We start from the raw sequence: 10,373 nt of genomic DNA on the forward strand, positions 1-10,373 counted from the left end.
CATTCAGTGAAGACACTGAATGATGCTCAGAAATTGGTAGGTATCATCACTTGGTTACGTCCGTATTTGGGACTGACCGACACGCAGCTGTCTCCACTGTATGATTTGTTGAAAGGAGACTCTGATCTAAAGTCGCCTTGCACATTGACACCTGAGGCACATAAGGTGCTGGAGGTGGTTCAGCAGGTTGTTTTGGCTTGCCAAGTTCATCGCATTGATCCCTCTGTTGATGTCAATGTCACTGTGTTCATCACCACTCCAGATTCGCATCCCACAGGCATCATTGGCCAATGGAGTGACAAGTGGTCCAATTCCTTGCACATCTTGGAGTGGGTTTTCCTGCCCCATCAGCCGCAGAAGACGGCAACTGCATTGTTTGAGCTGATGGCTCGCTTGATAATCAAATACCGGCAACAGTGTTTGCAGTTGATGGGTGTGGATCCCGCAGAGGTCATACTCCCGGTGCAACGGGAGGATTTTGACTGGAGCTTTGCAAACAGTGTGTCCCTGCAGAGTGCTCTGGAAAACTTTTCAGGGCAGATCACTTATCATCTGCCCAGGCATAGGCTGCTGCATATGGCAAAGTTCACACAAATCTCTTTGTGGCCCCAAAATAGTCAAGAATCTGTGCAAGGGCCCACCATCTTCACTGATGGTTCCAGGAAGACCAGAAAGGCCATTGTTACTTGGAGGGATGGATCTGAATGGCAGGTTCTGGAAGGTCATGAAGATGGGTCAGCCCAATTGGTTGAATTGAGGGCTGCTGTCATGGCATTTGAGAAATTTTCCCAGGAACCTGTCCACTTGGTCACGGATTCTGCCTATGTGGCCAACATTGCGCAGCGGTTGGGTCATTTGGTTTTGAAGGAGGTCAGTAATCCTGCCTTGTTTCATTTACTGAAGACCTTGTGGTGTGCCATTCAGGCCTGGGTTCATCTGTTCTATGTTCTGCATGTGAGGAGTCACACCTCTTCGACAGGCTTTGTAGTGGAAGGTAATGTGAGGGCTGATAAGCTGGCTAACCCAGCGTGGGTAGCACCTCAGCCTGATACACTCACGCAGGCCAAGGCATTACATGGGTTTTTCCACCAAAACACACATACCCTGCAGAAGCAGTTTCAGCTGACGCCAACTGAGGCTTGTGACATTGTTGAGTCATGTGACAACTGCCACGTGCTTGCTTTGCCTTTGCCTGCAGGGCGTTAACCCCAGAGGCCTTAGCGCCTTGGAGCTTTGGGAGACCAATTGCTGAGTTTGGCCAGTTAAAGTATGTGCATGTCACTGTGGACACGTTCTCCTCAGCGATGTGGGCTTCTTCTCACACTGGGGAGAAGGCCCGCGACATCCTTGCCCAGTGGAGGCAGGCCTTTGCTGTTCAGGGCATACCTTCTACTGTGAAAACTGACAATGGTCCTGCTTATGAATCGCAGAAGGTACAGCAGTTCCTGCAGTTGTGTGGTGTCTCGCACAAGTTTGGTATACCTCATTCTCCGACTGGTCAAGCTATTGTGTAACACGCTCATGGTACTCTGAAGCGGGTTCTTCAAAAACAAAAACGGGGAATGCAGGGTGAAACCCCGCACATTTGGTTGGCAAAAGCTTTGTGCACAATCAGTCATCTCACTGTGCCGCAGAACTCAAATAATCCTGTCATTTAGAATCATCATCTCTCGTTGCAGGCTGCGGACGAGGCACATCAGCCTCGAGCGAAGGTTTGGGTGCGGAATTTAGTCACCAAACTGTGGGAAGGTCCCTATGAACTTATCACTTCGGGGCACAGGTATGCTTGTGTATCCACAGATACTGGGGTACTTATGAAGTGTGTTTGTCCTGACCTGCGACTGCAGAGACAGAATCCAGCCGATGGGCAAAATGGAAACCATGACCAACCTGAAAGTCATCAAGCGGGTGAATCATTGAGTGATGACACAGATGCAGATGATGCAAGCGATCACTCCGATGATTCCGCCGCAAATGGACACTGAACATTGTTCATGTTTTCTCTTTTCACATTGTTCATTTTCTTTCTTCTTTTTAAACAGAAAAGGGTGAGATGTCACCCTGATTTTTAAGATTTTCTAAGCCTTCTGATGTTTACATTCTTAGAACGAACTTTCTCACACACTTTCTGTAAATAACTCATTGTTTTGAATTCCTTTATGGAGGAGGAGAAATTTGATGGACTGTTGGTTTGTCCAGTGTCATTGGCGAGGTGGCATTGTCACCCTCCAATCCACCGTCGCTTTTGGAAAACTATAAATTTTGGAGTCAAAAATAAACGTCCCCTTTTTTATTCACCTTGAGAACAGCAGGGTGTGTGGCATTCATTTCGTGTCCTATAGAGACAATACAATTAAAAAAATTAGTGTTCACAGAGAAAGAGAAGGAGGTAGGAGGTGGCAAGAGGAAGGAGGAAAACAAAGCATACCCAAAACCAGTGTTTTCTCAAATCCAGGATTTTTTTGTTTGGACAGAGTGGGGTGTAGAGTAGCCTTCTTTTGAGAATTAGGACTGAGAGGTTAGAGCTAGAAGGGCTGTTCAGTGAGAAGTCCCTTCCTTCTCCCTGATCTCTACTGGGGTTGTTCTTTAATTTTTATATGGATATCTTGACACATCCACTCTTCCTTCAACTCACATCACAGCCAGTACACCTGGTTAGACTCAATCTCCCTCTCAGTCCAGTCTATTACACAATACTGCATAACTTTGTTTTCACTCTTGGTGTTGAGGTCACATCTCCACTGGGTTAGTTTACTTCCTGGAGGGCTGTTTATGGGTATACCTGTTGATAGCTCTTCACTTCCTTCTCCCCTTGGGGATTCCCTACTTGCTCCTAGTCCCATCTTCAGCAGCCAACTACAGGCCCTCCCAACAAGGTCTGCCTTCCCAATAGGCCCTCCCAACAAGGCCCGCCTTCCCAATCAGCTAGAAGGAAAAAGAAAGAAAAATAAAAGAAGAAAAAAGAGTGAGAGAAAGGAAAGGAAAAAAAAAAAGCACCTTACCTTATTCCTGGAAAACAAAAATAAACAACCTGCCTGCAATCCAGGGACCCCCGCAGCATCATGTCAGTTCCACCGCTCCTCTTGCTGCCACAGCTCTGTGCCCTGGTGCCTTTAGGTGCAGTGCAGGGCAGCTGCCAAAAGCCACACATGTGGTCTCATAATTGCATGGCTTTATGCCGGCAGATACCACAGGGAAGCCAGCATGGTCCAGTGCCCTGGTGCTTTCTGGCACAGTGCAGGGCAGCTGCTGAAAGCCACCCAGGTGGTCCCACACTCACATGGCTTTATGCCAGCAGATACTGCAGGGAAACTGCCATGGTTTCTGAGACCTCCTACACAACCAATCTAGCCCCTGACCTTCAGCAGCACCACATGCAAACTGCCTTCAGCACCGCTGCTGCCTCAGTTGGGTTAGCCAAGTGCCGTGAGTTACTGTGCTGGGTTCCTGCTCGCCACTACCCATGTGGGCTCCTGCCTGCAGTTTCCAAGACTCCCCCCACACAACTGAGCTAGCCCCTGACCCTCAGCAGTGCGAGCTGCATTCAGCACCCCTGCCACCCCCGTTGAGTTAGCAAATACTGGGAGTTACTATGCCGGGTTCCCACTGCCCACTGCCCACTACCCACGTCAACCCCACGCAACTGGGTCAACCCTGCCGGGTGCTACCATGGTCAGCACCTCCCAGTCTCTGCAGCACTTAGTGGCAGTTTCTTGCCACCTGTGGCCCCTCACTACCTCTGGTCCCTGCCACCTGGCGGTTCCTGCCACTGCCTGTGCTTTTTCTACCCCTCTTTTTTTTGCATCCCACTGTCCACAGTTCTCCCACTTCTCTCTTACTCTGCATCCTGCCCACAGCTTCTCTGCCCTCTTTCACTCACGTCCTGCTTTTTGCAGCTCCCCGCTTTCCTCTTACTTTGTGTCCCACCCTTTATCAGCCCAACCATCCAGTATCCTTAAGCTCCAATGGACCAGGTATGGGTCCTGTGCACTACCACCTGGAGCTGGGGTTAATGCAGCTGGATTATAGGTTATTAATCTGGCCAAAACATTATGAGGATGGTACTCACCTTCCCCCTCTTCTTTTTTGTTGTTCAGTCTTTAGTTGTCCCTGGGGTGCTGACCTGACAATCACAGGTGACCCAAAGAGAAGTTGATCGAGTCACTGAATTCGACAGGGCACATGCCTCCCCTTCAAAATCTTCTAGGGCCACAGAAACAAGGTGTTTATCTTTAACTGAGCCCCCATTTGTGAGAAATGACTCTCACTTTCAAAATTTCAAAGGTTTATTAAACTTTAACAAAATACAAGAAATGACAATAAGGAGAAAGAACAGCACTGGGAGCATAGAACTAAACCACCATGTGCTCAATCACAAAATAGCTGCTCCACCTTTTACACTCTGGTGTTGCATCAGGTAACCCTAACCTCTCCCAAAGTCCATCAGTCAACTCTTCTTTGCTGTTCACTGGTGGAGACTGCTTTCTTGCAATTTGATTGGAGGTCAGGTGTTGTCATGCCGCATCTCTTAGCAACAAGCCTGCCCTCCTACCAAATGCCTCGACTACCAAGGGCATCCAGTGGCAACAATACAAGAGGGAGGGAAAAGAGGACTATGGGGACAGCATATCACAATAACATAACTATACATCAATAAAACTTCTCTTAACATATATATAATATTAATCCCTTAATTGTGAGAGCCAACCATTGCATTACCACCTCCAGTGATTTGGAATTCTAGGCTGACTTTCCAAGTACTCCCTACTTTTCAGCTACAATCTATATGAAAGGACTGTGGGACTACATTGTAACCTATGTGTACTTAGGTCCTATTGTTTCACATAGAAATGCATTCAGGGAAGTTGTGGAGGTACAGGATTCTGTGGGAAGCTTTCTCCCTGTCAGTCTTGTATAGCGTAGTTATCAAAAGCCAGTGCATTGTTTTTTGCATGGCCTGGTTTTGGTAGCAGGGGGATGGCTTACAGGGGTGGCTTCTGTAAGAAGCTGCTAGAAGCTTCTTCCATGTCCAGCAGAGCCAATCCCTGGTGGCTCCAAAGATGAATGCACCACCAACCAAGGCTGGGGCAATTAGAAATGCTGATAAAACCTCTGTGATAACATATTAAAGAAGAAATGGAAACAAAAGATGTGGTACTGTAATTTAAGCCAGAGAAGAGTGGAGGAACAACATGTGAGAAGAACAATTGCACAGACACCAAGGTCAGTGGAGAACGAAGGGGAGGAGGTCTGCCTGGCACCAGAACTCACATATACTTGCAGCCTGTGGTGAGGACCATGGTGAAACAGCTGTCCCCCTGCAGCCCATGGAAATCCACAGGGATAATCCACAGAGATCTACCCACAGCCCATAGAGGAGCCCCTGCAAGTGGATGCCTAAGAGGAGGCTATGACCCTGTGGGAGACCTGTGGAGAGAGGGGTGTCTCTGCAGTAGCCTGTCCTTTAAGGACTGTACCCTGTGGAAGAATGACCCACATGTAGCAGCAGTTCACAGAGAGCTGTTGTTTGTGAGATTGACTCACATTGGAGATGTCAGTGGAGAACCCCATGAAGCCATGGGTGATGAACTGACCATAAACTCCTATTCCCTGTCTCCTTGCACTGCTAGGATAGGAGGTAGAGTTGGAAGGAGGGAAGGGTGGGGGGAAGGTGTTTTTAAGGGTTTAATTTTATTTCTCATTATCTTGCTCTGATTTTATTAAACAATTTCATAAGTTTGCCTGTGACAGTATTTGATGAATGATCTCTCCTGCTCCTTACCTCCACCCAGGAACCCATTGTTGTATTTTCTCTCCTCTGTCCAGTTGTGGATGGGAGTGAGTGAGTGGCTCTTGAGGGTGCCTGACATTGGGCCAGTATCAACCCACAAGAGCCAGGTTGAACCACATGGACCCTTCAGGCATAAACCACTCACTCCATGATTATGGCTGACACTGAGGGAAGTGCTGGTCTTCATTTCCTGGTTATTGGTCTCCTGAGAAGCAGCTAATGCTGACTCATAGGAATTCTAGTACCCCATCAAACACTGAGTATTCTCCAGTGAATACTGCACCCTAAGCTCTGAACAATAAAATAGGCTGTTTGTCGCAAGGACCTTTAGAGTGTGTGCCATCTCTGTCTCCAACCCACACCCCCAACCATAACACCATCCTGTTCTCACTGCATGTGTGCGTGAGCACCCATCTCACTGATGATGCACAAACTTCTGTCTACATGTTCCATAGCTGGGACATTAGATTTTTCCTTAGACAGGCAGTGTTTGTATGATCTACCCAGAAAAAGCCTGCTTATGAAGATAGTGAAAAACAGTTAAGTTGGAATTTCCTGAGAGAGTTTGAAGAAGTGTGGGAATCAGAAAGATAGAAATCTTCACAGACTCAAGAAGGTTTTATTTACAGTTTGATTTTTTAGAAGAAGTCTAGTTTGATGTGAAAGCAAGGTACACAGACATTGAACACAGAAATCATGAAGTTATGTTTGTATAGTTATAAGTAAGAATATGCCTTAAGTAAGTAAGAAACTATTAGATAAGATGATGAAGGGTTTTATAGTATAGTAATGTAGTAATGTGATTGTAATAGAATAAGCTGAGTTTAGATGTTATAATAGAGACATATATGTATACATGTAATAAGACCTTATTGGACTAAAGTATCCACATTGCAGTAGAAAGAAGTAAAGGTGATAGGTTAGAAAAGCAAAACATACTCTGTGGTGACTATCCATTGGATTAGAAAGTTGTATACTGTCTTGCAACAAAGAACTTGTGATCATCTTAGACAGTGACTGACTGTTTGCTGTCTTATAAGTCTTATGGCCTTTGAGACTAATGTTATCTAAGCAAAAAATTGTTCTTAGTCTGATCGTAGTCCTGTCCCTTTGATTAATGTGAAGACAGCCACAGCTCCCTATGCCTCTTCCTATCCATCTGTGGAAATAATTGCACCTACTTTCAGGCTCTGAAATCCAGAGAACACAATGGTAGATGTAGTGGAGAAGAGAAGGACAGAGTGCACCGGTAAGTGTGTTGTGGCTTACGTGTGGCACACGAAAGGTGCAGCCCTGCACTGGCTTTTACTTTTAGAGCCTTTTTCTATCAGAGTAGTTGTAGTATGCTTATCACATCATTATTCCCTTAAAAGGAGTGTTTGCCTCAAGTCTCATTTTTGCTGATTTTCTGCTTGTTCATTTTCAGATGGCAGCAGGTGTTTTGTAATAGCAAGTGCACAGTCCTATAGCTTGCTTTTCTTTTTATTTGGTCTGTCTGGAAAATGGAATGACTGAACATCTCAGGCAGGATTTTCTCTCCACAATACATTTCACTTGATGGGCATGGATTTGCATCTATAAGATCATTTACCTAGACTCTTGGCACTGAAGAAACTAGTGGTTTGTTCTTGCAAATAGGTAAAACCTGACAAAAGGAAGGCCTTGTAAAACCATGGCTCAGGCCTGTTACTTTGGCTGAGTAGAAAAGAACTATGTGAAAGTGACACAGCTGAATTAGAAGTAACAAAACAAGTTGTGTAACCATCGCGTGTTCACATAGTGGTGTATGATGGTTGTTTGAATTATGTTTGTTATGATTTAAAGCTATGTAAATGAAAAAGGCCTGGCTGCTGAAAAAACCTGGGTTTTGCAATAAAGCAACTCTCCTTTGCACCTGCCTGGTGACTCTGCCTCACTATGGCCCCTCACTCACAGTTTGCCAAGGAGATGATCAGTTGGAATGTTGCAGAGCTGCTATGTGCATATTAACAGAATGGCAGACAGTGAAGCAGCGGACATTTCTGGGGTTTAGTGCAATGCTGCTCCACTGATGCCAGTTTAGTCAGTTTTCCATCGGTGGTGCTTCTATCTATAGAAGTCCACTGCCCAGAGTCTTTCTAGCATTTGATACCATTTCTATTCTGTCATTTTAATACCTTCCTTTGGTTTAAAGGATGATACAATCTTTACATTTTGAAGCTCCTTCTTAGGAAATGTTATGCCAGAGTAGTATTCACTCCCTTTTCTTTTGCCTGGTTTTTCATAGACTCATTGCAAATTTCTGCTAATGTCAATAAGAATACTGACACTACTTAAGAGGGTTGATGCTCTCAGCTGCTTTCCTCTTTCATACTGCTTCTACTGTGCGTGACCTAATAGCCTCTTTTTGTCATCAGCATTTTGCTGTGGTTTGGTAAGAACTGGCATACAATGCCAACTCACAACATGTGTGTTGGGATTTCAAGGGCTTTGATGGGTTCCTTTCTGAGACCATCATGCACTGGACTTTCACACTCATAAAGACTTCATCTTCCATAGGCCGTTTCAGTATTTAATACTCTTTCCTGGAATGTAGGCAATAGACCAGCAAGTACTAAATTCCCTGCAAGCCCTATCTTCCCAAAGGACCATTTAAAAAGATTGTTTTTCTCCTCTGACTAATCAGCCAGTATTTGCATGGAGAATTTGGTGCCTTAAGCAAACCTCTTAGAAGGGATCTCATCAGAGGTAGTATCTCAGGCTTTCTTGAAATACTTGCTCCTTTGGATCCTAATTCTATTCAGAGTACATTTAAGATTTTTTTTCACTGAAGCTTCTCAACAATGCCTCTTTTATAAAATGTGATGTCATGACAAAGATGGATCGCCACAAAAGGTTATACAGGTTAATTATAAGAATAGTGGCTCCCTCCTGCAGTTGCATTTGTAACCGAGTTGACACTCCAAATCTAAATATTCCAGGCCTTTGAACACCAAAGGAAATATTTGTCTTTTGCAAAACTTACCTCTAGGAGGATTTGTGTTAATTTTGATTTCTATGGTGTTAGGCCTGTTGCAGAAAAAAAGTAGATTGTACTCTCTTCTTGTGTATTCTCTTCTTGTGCTCTCATTCCTCCCTCTCTGCTTTGCGTGCCTTAGTTAATCTACCTAAATGTTGTGACTCATTTGGTATCATCTCAAAGTGCAAATTCTGCATAGTTTCATGTACTTACAAATGGTGGTTGCCAAAGAGCGTAACCGTTCAAAGGGCCAAAGAATTGTAGGGCTGGGCAACTTCAGGTGCTGAAACTGTAAGTGGTTGAAGTCATGCCATATTAAAGTGACAGAGCAAATCAGTTGATATAGGACTTCCACCAGGGCACCTCTGAGAATAGCAGCTTGTCGGCAATGACACAGTGATCTTTCTAGCTGTAGTAGAGAAAGAGAAAAGGGACACCTTCAGTGGTTAAACTGTTTGGCATGAGAAAACAGCAAGAAATGTAGCACAAAATACTTGAGCTGGATAAATTACATTTTTCTAGTGAGAGTTTTGCACTTGCTCTTTCTTGTCTGTGCCTTTACTTTTCACAGAAAATGGGGAGGGAGGGGTTTGATTATTATTTTTCTTTTTTAGTTTTGTCTGCCTCCGTCTTTCCACATCCAATTAACAATTTTGCCTTTCTTTTCTGGCTTCTCTTTCTTCACTCATAGAAGGTTGCATGAGGTCATCCAACCCTGTCATAAACGTTCTCATACTGTGGGAATAAGTGTAAGGTATGTCTAGAGGGATAAAACCAACCCACAAAAATAGAGGGTTTTAACTGTCTTATGTGAGAACATTAACACACAAGACATCTTTGACCTATGTTATGCTGTATTGATTTAACTTTTAGTCCACTAATTACTATTATAAGTGTTTGATCTTTAGTACGTAACCTTTGAAATCAAGCCAAATATTTCGGCTAATTTTTTTTTCCTAGTGAAAAGGCTTAGTTTCTTAAGGCATATTCAAGAGCAAGAGCATCCACGTTATGCTGTCATAATCAAAAGTGTCATAAATTCTGGTACAGTTTGTGCTGGTAATACATCTAGAAATGAAAGATTTTAGATCTTTTTTTACTTTGAAATGTACCCATTCTTTGAAATATTTAAGAGTTGGGGGTTCCCCACCACATAATACCTCTCTCTCAAATGTTTCTCAGGATTTACACATAAAAGCCCACCCTGTAAAATATGTTGCTGTATTACTCTGTAGTAACTGCAGCTGAGCAACTAGTGATGATAATGTAGGTTAAATGACACTCCTTCTGCAGTGATGGAAACTCTGAGATTGTCTACACAGACATACTCAACAAAAGTTACAATAACTTAGCTCCAGTCCTAAAGTTAATGTGCATTTTAAAACTTCCCAAGAAGGTGAATTCAATGCCCTTCATTGCTCTCTGCTGGAGTCCAAAGAGAATTTCAGTGTACTTTTTGTCATTTACAGCTATCATTGCTTAGCTCTTGAATGTGAGATTCCCTCATGACTGATGCATGACTTGTCTAGTTAAGACTAGGTCAAAGACATGGTCCTGCTCTGGAAGGAGATGAGAAGATTTTTG

Source organism: Motacilla alba, chromosome Z, assembly GCF_015832195.1.
Source record: "Motacilla alba alba isolate MOTALB_02 chromosome Z, Motacilla_alba_V1.0_pri, whole genome shotgun sequence".
NCBI lineage: Eukaryota > Metazoa > Chordata > Aves > Passeriformes > Motacillidae > Motacilla > Motacilla alba.